This window comes from Panicum virgatum, chromosome 3N (genome assembly GCF_016808335.1).
Source record: "Panicum virgatum strain AP13 chromosome 3N, P.virgatum_v5, whole genome shotgun sequence".
Lineage (NCBI taxonomy): Eukaryota > Viridiplantae > Streptophyta > Magnoliopsida > Poales > Poaceae > Panicum > Panicum virgatum.
Window position 1 is genome coordinate 49,100,730 of NC_053147.1, and position 19,149 is coordinate 49,119,878.

A 19,149-nucleotide genomic window follows, 5' to 3' on the forward strand; every position below is an offset into this window, starting at 1 on the left:
ATGCAACTAAATGCATAACAAATACCAAACGATGCATTCCACAACACATACATAGATTCCACAACACATACACATTTTATTCCACGACACAGATTCCACAACGATCACCCCCACCGGTGCCACTCCCTCCAGCTGCTGAAGCCATATTTTACTGGAAAACACTATTATTTTTTACAACATTATAAATTCTTACAATTACAGTAAAATCTGAATAAATTAATTAAATTAAATCACATTAATTTTCAAATTGATCGAAAAAAACTCTTACAATTACAATGTAAATATGTACATCATTATATCCTCATATTCGAATTGCACAGGCACTTACAATGAAGTCTGAAATGTAATGAAATTAGAGTTGCTATTGAGGTATTAATCATCATTGTGTGCCGTGCTATGTCACAGCTCTCTCTAAGCCCTTATTCTTTGTCGGTCTTGACCTCACCCTATCTACATAATGAAGGGTCTAGAAAGAGCTGTGACAGAGCAGGCACAATGTGACTAATGCCCCAATAGCAACACTACTTTGTTTACATTTCACACTTGCTGGTAAGTGTCTTTGAACTACAATGCAAAATCACATTAATTCTCAATCAAAAAAACCTGAATAAATTAATTGAGAGAAATCTCTAATTAATTGAAATAAATCTCTATAACTCCTAATTATTTTGACACCCTTCAGTTCCAGGAGAACACTCTTTTCAATATCCAGAAACCATCTAGAAGAAAAAAACTTTATTTCGGAAAATGTATATGTTGGTAACCTCGACCCTGCGGTGATGACAATGGCTTTCGGGGGGACACGGTGCAGTACAAGGATGTCACCAATCGGCCAGTCGCAGCACCAACATTTCCGGTTAATAGGAACACAACACTTGGCACAGGCAGCGTGCTCGTTGATATGCTCTCAGTGCAACAACGGCCACGCTGACAGCGTCAAATGCTGTCTTCGTATCAATCGGAAGTGCTGGTGATGCGACCAGCCGATTCGCGACGTCCATATAGCGCATAGTGTTTCCCCGAAAGGTAGTGTCATCACTATTGGATGGAGATTAACGACATATACTTGTTTCGAAATAAAGATATTTTTAGCTTATAGATAGTTTCAATGTGAGCCTGAATAAATACATCACTAGAGTGTCAAAATAATCAATTCATAATAAAAAAAATCTATTATAATTCTTTCATTAGTTCATTATAAAAAAATTAACTATCCACGTTATGGTTATATCTACTACAATCACATGTTTTGTCTACACTCATTCTAAAAATTTCTACTATCCACATGCTCATCTGAATCTAAAAATAAAAAATATGCTACGGTCATTTGTAATATATAGAAAATGATTGAAAAATATGTCTATAAATTTTTCATATTCAACCTAGCTAATAAACCTACTCCCACATTCAAGTCATCGGTTCTATATATCTCAAATCATTGCATAAATCAAAAAAATCATACTCATCCTCACTATTTCTAAAAGTCACAAATTTCTCTAACTATAGAGCATAAAACGAAGAATAAAGACTATCAATGAAGAGAGGATGAAGTTGAAAACATTTGGCATACTTGGATAACTAGAACCCTCAGTAAAACTAGAACAAATGGCGGCAACTCTCTAAGTGAAGAACAACCCCAAGCTCGAGCTTCTCTGGTGAAATGGCACTGGCTCGGGCTCGGGGAGGAAGAAGGGTGCCAATTTATAGTGGGCGCATTAGTACCGGCTGGTGGCTCCAGCCGGTACAAACGCGCCACATTTAGTACCGGCTGGAGCCACCAGCCGGTACTAAATTTCCTCGCGGCAGTTTAGTACCGGTGGGTGGTTCCAGCCGGTACTAAACTGTCACTAGCTATCGGTGGCTGATGTCAGAGCCTGTCGATGGCGGACTTTAGTACCAGCTGGAGCCACCAGCCGGTACTAATAGGCTCCCAGGGCCACTGTTCCTTTGGCCCGGTACTAAATTTGCACGTTAGTATCGGCCAAAGCTGTGACAGGTACTAACGGCCACGGACGAATGTGCGTTTTTCCAGTAGTGGGACCAGCTGGACAAAATGCCTTGCATGCCGCGGTTCTCCAAAGCAAAGGTACTCAACTTGACAACTTTGGACAAAATACACAACATTATTCAATTTTAATGTCAGTTTCGTTAAATGTAAAGTATCATTACACTTACGCAGACGTTACTCAAATTAGATCCATCTTATCCAAACTATGGCTGCGCAGACGTTGTGCAATATGCAGCTGCGCCACTACTATGGCTGGAATGTAGTGTAATTATGAAGATCTATCCCATTATGAACTTTTAATCTCTATAAGGAACTTATTACAGTAGTTGAGATCTAACATGTCCTGAAGTAAACGAAAATTGTGGAATATATCACTAGCCCAGAAACGATTTGGCGTGGCGGGCAAAACATATCTGTGCTGGTGGGTGGGACGCCCGCCAGCATTCTTGTGCCAGCACAAATGGCCATTTGTGCTGGCGGGCGGGTCACCCGCCAGCACAAATTGTATCTTTACTAGCGGGCATCTTAAGTCGCCCGCCAGTACAAATTGGGATCTGTGCTCGCGGCTGTCTTAAGGAACCGTCAGGACAAATCGATTCTGTGCTGGCGGATGGCTTAACTAACCCGCCAGCACAAAGATTTTTCCTGTGCTATAATTTTATTTTCTGTCAATTTAAATTTAAATTTATTTCCCATTAATTGAAAGTTAATATTTCTTGCAAGATATCACAGTACGTTGCATCAATACTTTAACATGGTGAATCAATTAAAATGACCAAGCAACTAATATTTAGTAACAAGAGCAACCATCATGTTTACAATAATATTAATATTTACACCAATTATTCAAAGAAAAACAACCATTAATTGTCCTTTGTCCAGTTGCTAAGGTTGTTGTTCTCATCCAAAGCCAGCACCCCACCGTGGTCAAAGTATTCACCCGCCACATGGCAAATCTCTTGTTGGATGAACCTTGCAATGTCAGCGATAATGTTGTCGATCTCTGTGTCACCCAGTCTATTGTTGGCCACAGGTATTTCCGGCATCTGAAAAAAAGTAAGATGTCGTATGTTCAAGTGTCATGTTAAATCATGTTATTAGTATATAGTAGAATATATATGACTTACATCTTCACGGTTTGTTCGGTACCTCCCACTGTTTCTAAGGAACTCGCACACGTAGTAGCCACATAGCACCGAGCCAGGAGGTTGCTTGTGGCACTTCATAAAAAAATTATATATTAGGAGTGCGTACTTACATAACCAATAAAGTTTAAGTGCTATGTTCTTACATGGAAATGATATCGAATGTTCATAACTTCCGTCCTGTCCGGTGGATGTGGCCCGCGTTTCATGACGTAGAGGTGGTACGCACTGTAAGGTTAGAATGACATATAGTAATAATTAATAAGGTAATAATTTAGGAATGCATAAATTATTGACAAACTAAATATGCATGGAATTGGAATGTCAAGGAATATCTTACTTTTGTAAAATACCTATGAACTCCCTATATCGTTTTCGGTCATAGTCGGCTGAGTCTAGGACCACTGCTCTTCCGATCTTGGGCATAATCATTATAGCAATCCAATGGCTGCTGCATAATAACATCATTTATTAAATGCTACATTAACATTAATTACCACATAACATATGGCAATTAAAGCAAACTTACTCAAATCCGTATGGAGCCATGAGCCAATCCTTATCAACCCTCTTCAGCATCACTTTTGCAATGTAGGCGGATACCTTGTGCCTTTCTTTTTTGTGCATCTCTTCTTTGATGTCATCTTTTGCCTTCTTGTTCTTCACAGCTTTTAGTTATTCTTGTACCTTTTCGGTCAATTTGTAGCTGTGCTCGTTCTGGTGAATTCGCGCCGGGTCAAAGTACGTGACCTTGTGCCTTTGTGTCTTAACTTCCTCATGCCATTGCATCCTACAATTATAGACGTCAGACGTACATGTCAAGCAGCATGCATTAATCTAAATTCACATATATATATACAAAAATAGATGTCACACTTACAGGCAAAACACAGTAATGAGATTGACATCCATATGTCGCCGACGGTAAAGTCTATGTAAGTCCTCAAAATCAATGACTATTTGATGCGGGACTGGATTGTTGAAAGCAGAAGGTGGGACCATCGCGGTGATTTCCTTGATCCCATGTTTCATCGCCTTCATGATCCAGGCATGGAACTTTTTCAATTCCCACTGACTCAACTTTAAATCCAAGTGAGGCAAGAATGGCTTGCCATGCTCATAATTTTCTAGGGTTATTTCAACTTCATATGAGAAAAGATCCCTAACATCAAAATCCTTTTCTAGAGGCTCTTTCTCCTTATTTTTGGAAGATGAAGGCATCTTATTCATTGCTCTTAGAAACTTATCAACATCTGCAGATGGTGCCTTTCCATATGTAGTGATCATACGAGGTACTTCCAGCATCTTTGGTGGGGCTTGCAGTGATGGCATTTTTGTGATCTTGGCTGCTGACTTCAGTGATGGTAAGACGGGGTGCCGGGTCTCAATGTTAGCTTCTGCTGGTGTCGGATCATGACGTGGAAAAACATCTACTCTGTCATTGTCTACAAGTGTTGTTTGATCCTGCTCGCGGTTGTTTTCTTCCGGGACAGGGGATGCATGCTCTATATTCGCCTCTGGTAGGGGTTGTAGTTCTTGGCTCGGACAACCTTGCAAAATGATATCTCGTCGATGCCATTGAACGTATTGATTGATCGCATCTCCAAGAACCTCAATCCCGTCATCAGTAGTGATGTCTAACTCACATGTAGAGTCCATCACCTTAACGACTTGTACCCAGGCGTATTCTGGAGCAGGTGGCCTTGGAAACACGTGACCCGTTACCGCCATGGCAATTGCGACTTCTCGGAACTTATTTAGTTTCCTTCCATATGGCACAACCAATGTGCAAGGTGTATCCACTTGTATATCATCAACCGGATACTTATGTTGTGTCGTGGACCCGACACTGCTCGGAGCAAACAATCCAGATTGGGCAACTATAACCTCTTGGTTAGCTTGTGCCATATTTGGCACTAAGGACCCTTGCTGGCTGGCCAATAATTGAGATAACTCTTCTTTTGCAATTGCTCTCATCTTTTCTTCAAGGTCTTTCTTGTAACGGTCACGCTTCCTATAGCCGGGGTCATTGGGAAATGCTTGTTTCCAGGGCAACGATGATGAAACTCCTCGAACACGTCCAGAGTGCTCTGCAGTGCCAATCGCAGCGGTTAGTTGATCTTTCTCCCTGTCAGGATGGAAAAGACCTTGTTTTTCCGCATCAACGATTTGCGCCAATCTTTCATAAATTTCCGCAGTGGTCGGGTTCTCAAATACAACCTTGCCCTCTCTGTACCTTGGTTGTCGAGCTAGGCACCAGTACTTACCACGTTCAGAAATGCCGTCAAACGGATCTGGTAAACTTGCTTTCCTTCGTTCTTCTTCCTCTCTCCTCCAGTGAGGGATCTTGCCATCATAGCCACCAGCACCCAAGTGATGGGGATTCTCGGCGGCCTTTTGAGCCTTCTCGGTCATCTTTTCACTCAAAGCTTTTACCTCCGGCGTTTCCTTCATCAATTTGAACTCTTCCCACATTGCATCAGGAATCTTCCTGAATTTGATTTTAAGACTCAACCCGGTCTTGGCATAATCTTTATGGAGAGTATGCCGGAAGTTCCTGAAAGCTGTCCCTAGGGTGATCATCGCAAATTTCTTTGCATCTTCCTTTGGTTTACCTTCTGGGAACCTAAAGCATGCTTGCAGTGCAGCCCACATAGACTCCTTAATCGAATCAGGCACCTTCTTCCAATCATTAGTGGTGATCCAGGTCTGTAGTTGGTCCCTGGCAATAGCTCCACACACATTCCGAAATCTAGCCCATATACCTTCTGGTAATATGGGCCTGCCTCTTGGACTAACCTCTTCCACTACAAGACACACTGAAGGAATTTGATTCACGCTTCGCTGCCCACGTTTACGTTTCGTCTTACTAGTTGAAGTTGTAGTACTCGAAGGTTGTGGGGCAGAGACAATGACGTCCTCTACAACTTGGCTAATAACTCTGCGTTGTCGCCGTGGGGATTGCGTTGGAGATTCGACGTCTTGCTGTAGATCAAATAATATATGCATTTGTTATCTTCATATATGATCAAATGATGCATATAACAAACAAATTACAAAACTACTCTTACTTCCGCGGAAGGATCATATTCAGGGTCTTCTTCCTCTAGGCGTCGACGATGCCTCGGTGGGCTTGGTTGATATTCATCTGGGGTTAAAAAAACCACCAGAAGAGTATCTTTCATCATCCGATGATTCTTCAGACTCTTGCATAAGGGCTTCATTTGTAGGCTTCATTTGTAAACCCATATAATTACATATTACAATTAAGGAGATTAATTGAACAATATGACATTTGGTTCATTCAACACAATAGTATTCGTGCCATTGTATTGCATATATTTGTACTAGGAGGAGCCCAAGTCGACCATTCAAACAAAAGATTTGAGCAATGCAAGATTAGTTCCTGACACTTTCTAGTGAAATTGTGACAGCATAGCTATGAAATTGTGCAATGAAAATATGCATTGAGAGATGTGGTTTCATTCTAGTGTCAAGCACATATGGTACACACTTGGTAACTATGCAATGACATTGTGCACTGAGGTGGCCTAGAGCCACCGTTGAAGAAAAAGATCTGCCCTAGTTTAATTCCTGACATCTTCTAATCCTACCGAAGGAACCAGCATGCAGAGAGGGGACTTTGTCTCTACTTATTTCGGTGTGGAACAATAATGCTAGCCTGTGTGTCGGACAATGTGAACTCGAAGGTGTAGCATCTCTTCCTCACCTCACCTTACTTTCGCTTATTATATAGCCTTGTGATTATTCTAGATTTCAATGCGCTTCAGTTTCACACCGCATGCCAGATGAGCAATAGGTTAACGACTGTCATGGTTCACGCTTGGTTAACGAACTAATAAGTTCATGTGGTCCTGGAGCAGATTCAGGCAATCAGTAATTATCCACCCATGCCATAACGAAAATTAATCTAATGTAAACCCTCTAAATTTTCTTATAAGCTACTTATTAGCTGCGTCATGAATATAATTAACACTAAATAAATATTTTAAAATTACTTAGATTTTTTAATGATTATGTCTTTTAATAATTATTATCGTATAGATCTATTGATTATTATAAAAAAGGTTATACATTATTCCCTAGTACAAAAATAATTGCGTACAGAAGGTCATTCTTGGTGCCTTAAAATGAGATCAGCTAGGCCTCCAGCCTTCTGGGTTAATGACTAGGCAAAGTTTTGAAGGATTCAAGATACATCAATGCATGGAAAACTTTATTCCTACTCATTGTACCCGCAAAAACTAATATCAGAAAAAAAAAGCTATTCTTGCTTCCATCTGAAACTATTGATATTACACATGACCACCTAGCCTGCAACCTTCAAATGACATTTTTTGCTTGCATCACCACAGCAACCTAATATTCCAATTTTAAGACAAAAAAAACTATGTGATACGCAGATGTTTACCAATGAACAGACAAAAACTCATCCTGAAGTGAAGGTCGGTCAAGTGACTGGAAGAGAGGGCTCTCACAACCTTAATTCTACGGCATGTCCAACAGAAGCCAATGGCATTTCTTCCCAGCAAGAAGATGGAGATTTTTGACGTGTAAAGACTTTAATTACTTACACCTAGTTCTTACTGAATAAACCTAGTTCTCTAATTTTGCATCAAGAAATCAGTTGCAACCTGCGTCGTCGAAGCAGGGGCCGTGGTCGTCGGGCCAGGTGCTCCCGCGGTCGTCGGGGCAGGGGACGGCGTGGTCGTCGGGGGAGGTTCCGGCGGCGTCGACATGGCGGCGCGACCTGGCGGCGTTGACCTGGCGGCGGCGCTCGGGGCTGGGGGCGTGGGCGCCGGCAGCGCTCGGGGCCGGGCCGGTTGCGCTCGCAGCCGGAGGCAGAGCCGGACCGCGCACGGTGCTCGGGGCCGGGGCCGTGGGCTGCGCCGGCGTGGGGCAGTCGGCCCAGGGCACCGGCGGCGCTCGGGGCCCGGAGCAAGGGCGGCGGCGGCGCTCGGGGCCGCGGCCGTAGGCGGCGGCGCCTAGGGTTCTCGGGGTCGGGGCCGTATACGGTGCTCAGGGTCGGGGACGAGTCCTAGGGCGGCGGCGGCGGCGGTAGCGACGGGAAACTTTGGCAACCTGACGGCATGGTTTTGGTTTCGCGCCAGGACTTAGAAAAATTTGGGGGGGCGCCCCCGCGTTTATATACCATGGAGGATCTGTGCTGGCGGGCCTCTTTAGCCAGCCGCCAGCAGAGATCTTTACTGGCGGGTGACTTAATCTACCCGCCAGAACAGATCTATGCTGGCGGGTGGATTAAGAGGCCCGCCAGCTCAGATCTCTTAAAGAAAATCAGTTAATTTTTCATTTAACAAATAATAGTCTTACAAGATAATTAATAATGGTACACTAAATTCACACATCTCACACAATTAAATAATAGTCTTACAAGATAATTAATAATAGTACACTAAATTCACACATCTCACACAATTAATAATAGTCTTACAAGATAATTAATAATAGTACACTAAATTCACACATCCCACATAATTTATCCTTTAACAAACCTTCCTTCATAGTCTTTGCGCGCCCAGGGATTCTCGGATTTGTCTATGTTTCCTTCTACCTTCTTAATCCTTTTTTCTAGCTCTTTGAAAACTTCCAATTCTTCGTACTAATTGTATTCCTCAACGTCCTCTACACCATCAACTCCAAGAATCCTTTGTTTCCCAGAGATAGCAATGTGTTTCTTTGCATTTGTGGAGTCAGATATATAAAATACTTGTGCGACACGATCGGCAGCACCCAAGGGTCATCTTTATAACCGACGTTGGCTAGATCTACAAGTGTCAACCCATAGTTGTCCACTGCAATGCCTTGCGGGTGTTTGACCCATTGGCACCGAAAGACGGGAATTCGAATATTCGCTCCATAGTCAAGTTCCCATATTTCCTCTATGAAACCGTAGTAAGTTACAGTTTGTCCGGATGTGTCAATAGCCTCTATGCGAACACCACTATTTTGGTAGTCACACTCTTGTTGTCCTTTTCAATGGTATAGAATGTGTACCCATTTATTTCATATGCTTGCCATGATGTGACATTGCTTGATGGTCCAGAAGCCAACCTTGTTAAAGTTACTTCATTTGTGGAATCTCCTTGAAATTGGTGTTCATGGTCCCTAAACCATGATGAGAAACGATGCTTGTGCTCTTTGATGATCCAATCCTGCAAGCGACCATTACTTTCTGACTCAATCTCATTTAAGTGTTGCTGGATGTAGGGCTCCACTAATGTGAGTTGTTGTAGAACACTGGAATTAGCTTTCTCCAACTGTTTGTTGTCACTATCGACAAATCTTTTCTTTCCAATGGTTCCTCTTCCAGACAACCTCCACTCATGTCGAGATACCGGCAAACCAACAGCTCTCCTATCTTTTATGTAATCTATGCAGCAATCAATACTCTCTTCTGTATGGTAGCTCTCCATCATCGAACCCTCTGGGAATGCGCTGTTTCTCATATATCCATTGAGAGTTGACATGAACCGTTCATATGTGCACATCTGAGGGAAGTACACAGGCCCTAGTTCAGTTATCTGGTTGGCCATATGGATCATGAGATGTTCCATAATATCAAAAAAGGATGGATGGAAGCACATCTAAAGTTGGGCCTGAGTTTCGGCCACAAATAGCCGGAGTCTAGCCAGTTCTACGCAATCAATAACTTTCTTAGATATCGTATTGAAGAAGTAACACTGTGACCATCACATGACAATCATGGGAGTTATAGCCAGTAATTGTGAGGTCTTTCATTGACACTAGTGACCTGATGTTTGATGAGAAACCGGTCGGCACTTTCAACCCGCACAAGCACTTGCACACAACGGTTCTCTCATCTTGTGTTACGTTGTAGCTAGCCGGGGGAGGTATTGTTTTCCATTAGAATGTGGCACGGGGTGGAGATCTTTTCTGATGCCGAGTGCAACCATATCCTTGCGTGATTTCAATCCGTCCTTTACCTTCCCTGATATCCCCAAAAAACCGGCGGTGCTGTCAAACACGTTCTTCTGTAGATGCATACCATCAATGGCATGGCGTACGGCCAACTCCTTCCAGTATGGCAAATACTTAAAGAAGATAGGCATCTTCTTGAATGGCACATCGTCGACGACTTCTGTAGTCTCATCCTACTTATCCCTCTTTCTCTTTTTCTTTTCCTTTTCAGCACCAGGGGCTGACTTCATTCTAGGATTGAACATGACTTTCTGGCACATTTCACACACTTCTTGTCCAGTAACCGGATGAGGAGCCTCATCTTTCTCATTGGTGCCATCAAAATTTTCCTTCATCTTTCGGTATTTGTGCGTACTCATTAAGAAGCGTGTTGACGCTCACTAACGACAATTTCCAGGAGTCAACTTGATCAGAAAATCATGAGAGTTTGTATTTCTTACACGCATCCTTATCCAATAAAGTTCCTAAATCATACTTTACCTTTTAGAATATGCAAGTTGTATTTTCAAGCTAATATGCAGGTTACAAGCACACTTTGGCCCAACAAAAAATCACAGAAAATATTAGAGTACCGATTCAGGCTCAAATGGACCAAGTGAAGCCCAACAACTGAAGCAAATCCAGCTGGAGCAGGCCGTGCCTCAACCTTAGGACAAGGGGAGACCAAGAAAAGCCCACTCCAGGAAGTTGGGGGTGGTTGGCGGCCCGGGCAGGCCGACCGACCTACCTGGTCGGCCGGCCAGGCCCGTGGGCCCCACCGCCTCAACCAAGGCACGTGGCGCTTCCCTGTTGGCTCACAACGTCAGTTTGGGGTGCTGCAGTCCGTGGCTCCCTGCTATAAATACAAGGGGGGTAGAGAATAGGACACACACACCACACACCTCTTCCTCTCTTGCATTCCTTGCATAGTCTTTAGGCTTAGTGGAGTTTAGGAGAAGTTCAGGAGTCATCGAGTCGCCGGAGTTGCTCGTGAGTCTGGTATGGGTTCATCTCTAGCTCTCTCTTGTAATATTTGGTCGTTTGTAATAGAATTAGACTATGGTTATCGATATCTGCTTGAAGTATATTCTGAGTTATCGAGTATATGCTTCTTGTCATAGTTGCGTTATTATTCAATGCTTGCATTGCATGATCACCCTGTGCTGGAGATGGTTAGTCTTTTGCTCTTAGAACTCTATCAACTGCTCCAGTATTCGTATGATTGCTCTAGTGTAATGTCTGTCCATCCGGAGGGTGGGGGCTCCGCACGGGACACTAGAGTATCCCTTACTAGTGTAGACGTGGTGTCTAGATTAGCTAAGAGTTGCTGGATGTCAACTATACCCATGGTTTATAGAGGTAGCCGGCAGGTGGTGACAGCCCTGTCCGTGCCTTTTAGTAATCCTCCACGTTCGGTATGGGGGGTAGGAGGTACATAAAGTCGCCGGGGTGTACGGGCTCCTCCCGTTACTTCGATAGTGATCTCCCTGTTGTGTAGTTTAATCTCTGACGAGCTAATTAATGAGAAAGTGTAGATATAGTTAGCCTAGCACAGCTGACTCGAGCTCTGACTTTTACCTTGCTCCTGGCCTAAAGTAACCTTTATTCTTTTATCCAAGAGAGTAGTTTGTGTGTGTCACACTACCTCCTACCATGTTATTATCTTACCCCTATTTATGCATGAGAATATCCAATATAGATAGAGCTCACCAACTGATCTATATATTCTCTCACTCATCGCCTTCCCTGCGGAAATATAAATGACACCCCGGTATACTCCCGGGTAAAATGCTACAGTGGTATTCCGTGTGCTTGCGGATCTATTTGCGGTTCATGAAATACTGCCGTCCCAAATTGGCGTCTGCGGGCGTCATCGCTAGGTGACGTTGGTAGGCGCCAACAAAGCAGCGGTGGCGCATGTATACTACTTCATGGATCCTGTAAGATACACAGATGTTGTTTTATCCACACAAACAACACATGCTGTCTTTCCTTTTATTTGTCCAAGTAGGGCAAATAGGGCGGGATAATCATTGATGGTAACAAAAATAATTGCCCTTAGTGTGAAGTGCTCTTGCCGGTACTCATCCCACATCCTAACCCCCTCGTTCCATAATATCTGCATATCTTCAAGCAACGGCCCAAGAAAAACATCTATGTCAATGCCTAGTTGCTTCATCCTTTGTATGAGAATGGTTAATAGAAGGTACTTGCGCTTGTGACATAGCCACGGTGGAAGGTTGAATATGGTCAGCAGCACTGGCCATGTGCATTTTTGGCGCCGTTGCCGGGGAAGGCATAGAGTGAAATATATAGACAGAGTTGTGAACAAAATCGAAATTGGTATTCGCTTGCTAAACAGGCTAACTTGGCTTTGTTTTCTTGTCTTCGTTGATATGAAAATAGGGTAGTGTATGACCGGTTTCGACTTGCCGCAAAACTTTCATTCCGATCCAGAGTCACTTTTGGGGAGGACGCGAGCTCGTCTTGTATCACCTCGGAGATCACTCTCAGCAGTTGTTCAAGTCATCGCATCGTCGTCAGCTCCTAGAGCTATGGCCCAGAAGACAATCCGTGATTACTCTGCTCCGTCTGCGAGCCAGGTCCCGACCGGACCCGAGGTTAACACCGGAGGAGAAAATTTCGGGATCAAGACGGGTCTCATTACGATAGTGCAGGCCAGCCCATTTTGTGACAGGGCCAATGAGGATGCCAGCGCTCATCTCCAGCAGTTCCTGGAGCTCTGCTGTACTATTGTTATCAAGGGTGTATCGCAAGATGCAATCCGGCTCCGTCTGTTTTCGTTTTCTCTCTTGGGGAGAGCGAAGCAATGGTTTTATGCTAACAAGGCTGTTGTGGATACTTGGGACAAATGTGCCAAAGCATTCCTCTCGAAGTTCTTCCCGACGGGCAAAACCAATGCTCTTCGTGGTCGGATTTCGAACTTCCAGCAGGCATCAAATGAGTCAATTCCGGCGTGTCCACACCATGGAATGGATAATTGGCTCATTCTACAGAACTTCTACAATGGATTGACACAGTCATCCCGTGATCATGTGGATGCCGCTGCGGGTGGAGCTTTCTTCTCGCTGACCATTGAAAGAGCTACATCGTTGATCGAGAAGATGGTTTCCAACCAAGGTTGGAGCAATGATCGCCTCCAACCGCGCTAGTGAGGTATGCACTCCGTCAAGGAGGCCGACATGCTCGCTATGAAGATTGATCTCCTCCTTAAGAAATTTGAGGATTATTCCCAAGATAAGGCTCAGATGCAAACACTTCAAGCCTTGGAAACTCGCATGACGTGCGAGGTCTGCGGGAATGTTGGACATTCGGGCGACAATTGCCCAGAAACCCAAGAAGAAGCTCTATTCCTCAATGGCAGCAATGGGTTTCGTCCACAAGGAGGTCAGGGGTGGAATCAACCACACCCATATTACCAAGGAGGTAATGGGAATTCGAATTCTTTCGGTCCTAACCAGCCTACCTTGAGAGATCTTGTCTACGGCCAAGCAAAGATCATTGAGTCCCTTCAGAAGAAGTTGGCCGCTATGGACAAATCTATGGAGACCATCCATGCCAAGATGGACGGATTCTCCACTGCCATCAAGAATCAGTTTAGTTTCAACAAGATGATTGAGACTCAACTAGCTCAAGTGGCTGCTACCATGCCCCCTGCTTTGGAGAATGTTAAGGCGATAACCACACAAGGAGGTAAAACTACTCAAGACCCGCCTTATCCTAACCATGTTAACAGGAAAAAAGCAAGCCCGGTGGCAGAAGAACCACCTCGGGAGGAGGAACCCGAGAAGGTTCATGAAGGGAAGACGGCTCCGCATGAATTTTATGATACCCAAGTATTACCGTTCCCTATGAGGGCAAGGAAGCCAAGTATAGATGAGCAGTTCAGCCGCTTTGTTGAGATAATACAACAAGTGAACATCAATGTGCCCTTGATGGATGTGATGAAGGTTTCGACCTATGCTCGTTATATCAAGGACATAATCAACAATAAGCGACCACTGCCAACTTCCGAAGTAATCAAGCTCACTGAGGCATACAGTGCAGCTATACTTCAACAATTGCCCGAGAAGAAGAAGGATCCAGGATTCCCAACTATCAGATGTTCGATAGGGGCACAGAACTTCAACAAAGACTTATGTGATTTGGGAGCCAGTGTTAGTGTGATGCCGAAGGCGGTCTTCGTCCAAATCAACTACACAGAGTTGACACCGACACCCATGCAGTAGCAATTGGCTGACTCATCAGTACGGCACCCAGAAGGAATCGCTGAGGATGTCCCCGTGAGAGTACAGGACTGTTTTGTCCCGGTCGATTTTGTGGTACTTGATATGGATAATCAGAAGGAGACTACTCTCATTCTAGGACGGCCATTCCTCAATACAGCAGATGCACATATTGATGTTGGGGCCGGAGAAATCCGACTCCATATCAATGGTAAAGAGGAGAAATTTGACTTCCGACCCCAAGAAAGAGCAATGCTTGATGATCCGGGTCTAATTTGGGCCAAATCCTCAGAAAATTAAAGAAGTCGAAGTCACACCCTCTCAGAAAGATAGTCTTATACCTTTTATGAAGACACTTATAAAAGAAGATCCAGCGAACTCAAAAAGATCTAAAAAGAAGGGTAAATCAAAGGATCATGTTCCTGCGCCGTCTACGCCACCAAAGAAGACCAAGAAGGTGTGGCGCAAGAAGAACAAGACGTCATCGACCGCTACTACTTCTCTAGGTACGGACGAAATGACCTCAACCTAATCAGGTATGGAGAAAGGTCCTGCTTTTTGACCCTAAACTAAGAGCTAGCTTGGGGGAGGTTCCCTCCCCTAAGTCAACTGTATCCCTTTATTTGCTTTCAATAAAAATTGATAAAAACTTCCAAAAACAAAATAAAAATTTACTGATTTATTTCCCTTTTCCATGATGCGCGGTAAGAATGTTTTTACTCCCTTTTGATAAGTTGAAAGGATGAGTTTTGCTTTGTTCTATCATGTCTGTTGTGCCTAGTTTGAAAATAAGAGTTCTCTTGAGTTTATATTCGTTGGTTATATAAATATGTTGCCAATAAACCTAAAAGTTCCGTGGGTTGCATATGCTTGATCCGAGTCTAAGTTGTTGTGAGTTTAGATATGGTAAATAAGGTTATTTAAGCTTGTTCTAGTGATGTTTGAAGTCTAGAGTTATTTTCGAAAAAAGAAAATTTAAAAAAAATAAAAGGCAAGTTTCCCAGCGATATGCAATGTCCTACCAGAGCCATATATCATATTCCATGAAAAACCCCTTATACATATGCTGTTTGATGTTCTGTTGAGTTTTGTCAAATTAGGTGATCCTAGTGAGATACTCTTCATGCTTTCTCGATCATAAGCACGTACACGTCCCATCCATTTGCTATATTCCTACACTGGGAATTAGCACCACCATCCACTTCACATCTAAAAATACTCCATGTCTTGGTGATCTCTCTTATAGAACATTCCTGAAATAAAATAAAGTCAGATTATGGTTGCCCTAAAAAGAAGAGAAAAGATGGCATGCCAAAGAAGCATGACCCAAAAAAAAGGAGAGAAAAAGGGGGTAACCATGTCTCAAAAAAAAAAGAGAGAGAGACATGGATGATTCGAGAGAGAAAAGCCATTACCTCAAGGAGTAAGCCATATTCATCCATCTATCCATCCATTCATACACTTGCACCTTTTGATCGAGATTGTATGACTTGTTTCTCCATGGATCCTCTCTTTGACTTTACAATAAATAGAATACAAGTGTGCCCTGTTCTTATCCTACCTTGAGCTCCACAAAGGCTTGTAGTAGTAGGGAAGATCAAAGACAAACACCGCCCTGGTAAGAAAATATAAGATGAGTGCCTCGAGAGAGTTATCCTGGAGCTTTGCCATGTTTTCAAAAATCTTTTAAAAAAAGTGTCTCCAGATGGATTGAGGATCTATGAACAAGTATGTACTGCTTTATGCACTATTCTAACTCTCAACAGACCAAGACAAGGAGACAGCTAAAAATCCCCATGAAGGAGTAAGATAATTGAGCAAAGGTATGCTAACCAATTTATTTAAGCTTATAGATGAATCTCTTTGCTTCAGAATATGACATGACAGGTAAGGTACGAGTCAAAGTGATTTTCTTATCAACAACCTGATTTGTTCTACTTTGCTCGGGACGAGCAAAGGACAGCTTGGGGGATCTTGTTGACGCTCACTAACGACCATTTCCAGGCGTCAACTTGATCAGAAAATCATGAGAGTTTGCATTTCTTACACGCATCCTTATCCAATAAAGTTCCTAAATCACACTTTACCTTTTAGAATATGCAAGTTGTGTTTTCAAGCTAATATGCAGGTTACAAGCACACTTTGGCCTGACACAAAATCACAGAAAATATCAGAGTACCGATTCAGGCTAAAATGGACCAAGTGAAGCCCAAGAACTGAAGCAAACCCAGCTGGGGCAGGTCGTGCCTCAACTTTAGGACAAGGGGAGACCAAGAAAAGCCCACTCCAGGAAGTTGGGGGTAGTTGGCGGCCCGGGCAGGCCGACCGACCTATGTGGTCGGTTGGCCAGGCCCGTGGGCCCCACCGCCTCAACCAAGGCACGTGGCGCTTCCCTATTGGCTCAAAACGTCGGTTTGGGGTGCTGCGGTCCATGGCTCCCTGCTATAAATACAAGGGGGGTAGAGAATAGGACACACCACATGCCTCTTCCTCTCTTGCATTCCTTGCATAGTCTTTAGACATAGTGGAGTTTAGGATAAGTCTAGGAGTCATCGAGTCGCCGGAGTTGCTCGAGAGTCTGGTATGGGTTCATCTCTAGCTCTCTCTCTTGTAATATTCGGTCGTTTGTAATAGAATTAGACTATGGTTACCGATATCTGCTTGAAGTATAGTCTAACTTATCGAGTATATGCTTCTTGTCATGGTTGCGTTATTATTCAATGCTTGCATTGCAAGATCGCCCTGTGCTGGAGATGGTTAGTCTTTTTTTCTTAGAACTCTATCAACTGCTCCAGTATTTGTATGATTGCTCTAGTGTGATGTCTATCCATCCGGAGGGTGGGGGCTCTGCGCGGGACACTAGAGTATCCCTTACTAGTGTAGACATGGTGTCTAGATTAGCTAAGAGTTGCTGGATGTCAACTATACCCACGGTTTGTAGAGGTAGCCGGCAGGTGGTGACAGCCCTGTCCGTGCCTTTTAGTAATCCTCCATGTTTGGTATGGGGGTAGGAGGTACATAAAGTCGCCGGGGTGTACGGGCTCCTCCCGTTACTTCGATAGCGATCTCCCTGTTGTGTAGTTTAATCCCTGATGAGCTAACTAATGAGAAAGTGTAGATATAGCTAGCCTAGCACAGCTGACTCGAGCTCTGACTTCTACCTTGCTCCCAGCCTAAAGTAACCTTTATTCTTTTATCCAAGAGAGTAGTTTGTGTGTGTGTCACACTACCTCCTACCATGTTATTATCTTACCCCTGTTTATGCATGAGAATATCCAATCTAGATAGAGCTCACCAACTAATCTATATATTCTCTCACTCATCGCCTTCCATGCGGAAATATAAATAACACCCCGGTATACTCCCGGGTAAAATGCTACAGCGGTATTCCGTGCGCTTGCGGATCTATTCGTGATTCATGAAATACTGTCGTCCCAAATTGGCGTCTGCGAGTGTCATCTCTAGGTGACGTTGGTAGGCGCCAACAAAGCGGCGGTGGCGCATGTATACTGTCTTCATGGATCCCGTAAGATACACAGATGCTGTTTTATTCACACAAACTACACATGATGTCTTTCCTTTTATTTGTCCAAGTAGGGCAAATAGGGCGGGATAATCATTGATGGTAACAAAAATAATTGCCCTTAGTGTGAAGTGCTCTTGCCGGTACTCATCCCACATTCTAACCCCCTCGTTCCATAATATCTGCATATCTTCAAGCAACGGCTCAAGAAAAACATCTATGTCAATGCATGGTTGCTTCGGCCTTTGTATGAGAATGGTTAATAGAAGGTACTTGCGTTTGTGACATAGCCACGGTGGAAGGTTGAATATGGTCAGCAGCACTGGCCATGTGTTGTGTGTGCTGCTTCTTTCGCCAGATGGATTCATCCCGTCGGTGCTCAATGTGAACCATACATTCCTTTTTTCTTCTCTAAAGAGTTCATGATTGGCATCGAAAGTCTTCCACTGGCGTGCATCAGATGGGTGTCGAAGCTTTCCATCATTCTTTAAGGGTCGATCGTCATGCCACGTCATCAATTTAACGGTGTTCGGGTTTGAGAACAAACGCTTTAGGTGGTCGATCACTAGTAGGTACCACATCACCAAGGCAAGAATTTTGCGTTGACCCATTTCAGTACCGATACAAGTATCATCCTCTACTTCACAAACTGCACTTTTCTTTGATGCCATCTTCCTCTTCCCGATAGTGGATCCGACACCATCCTCACTAAAACTGGCATTACTTTTGTAACGACTAGCTTCATAGTTTGGGCACTTAGTCAATGCCGCATAGTCACCACGGTATAGTATGCAGTGGTTTGGACAAGTGTGTATTCTTTGCACGCGCATTTTCAGAGGATTGATAAGCTTCTTCGCTTCATATGTGTTTTTGGGAACAAAGTTTGGCTTTGGAAGCAATTGACCAAGAAGAATAAGCAGATCATTGAAACTATTATCTGACCAGCAGAACTTAGCCTTAAGGATTGGAAGTTGAAGCACAAAATGCAAGACTGGCCACTCCTTCCCACAACCATCATACATACGGTCCTTTGCGGCCTTCTTCAATGTCTCGAAGCGCTCTAACCCTTTAGCACTGCCTAGCAACACTTCCGGTTCAATATGGCGCAACATTTCCTCCATATCAATATCATGTTCCTCTTCTTCTTGAGCACGCAAATCATCATTGACACCTGCGTGGTCACCATTATCATTTTCAAGATCACCTTCATGCATCATACCATGATCACCAGGATCCTCATCATCATCTTCATCAGCATCATGCACT

At 43.6% G+C, this 19,149-nt stretch overlaps 1 pseudogene; it reads left to right on the top strand.

Annotated features, from left to right (window-relative positions):
* Nucleotides 1-19,149, top strand: part of LOC120667850 — a 37,341-nt pseudogene that overhangs the window by 15,052 nt on the left and 3,140 nt on the right.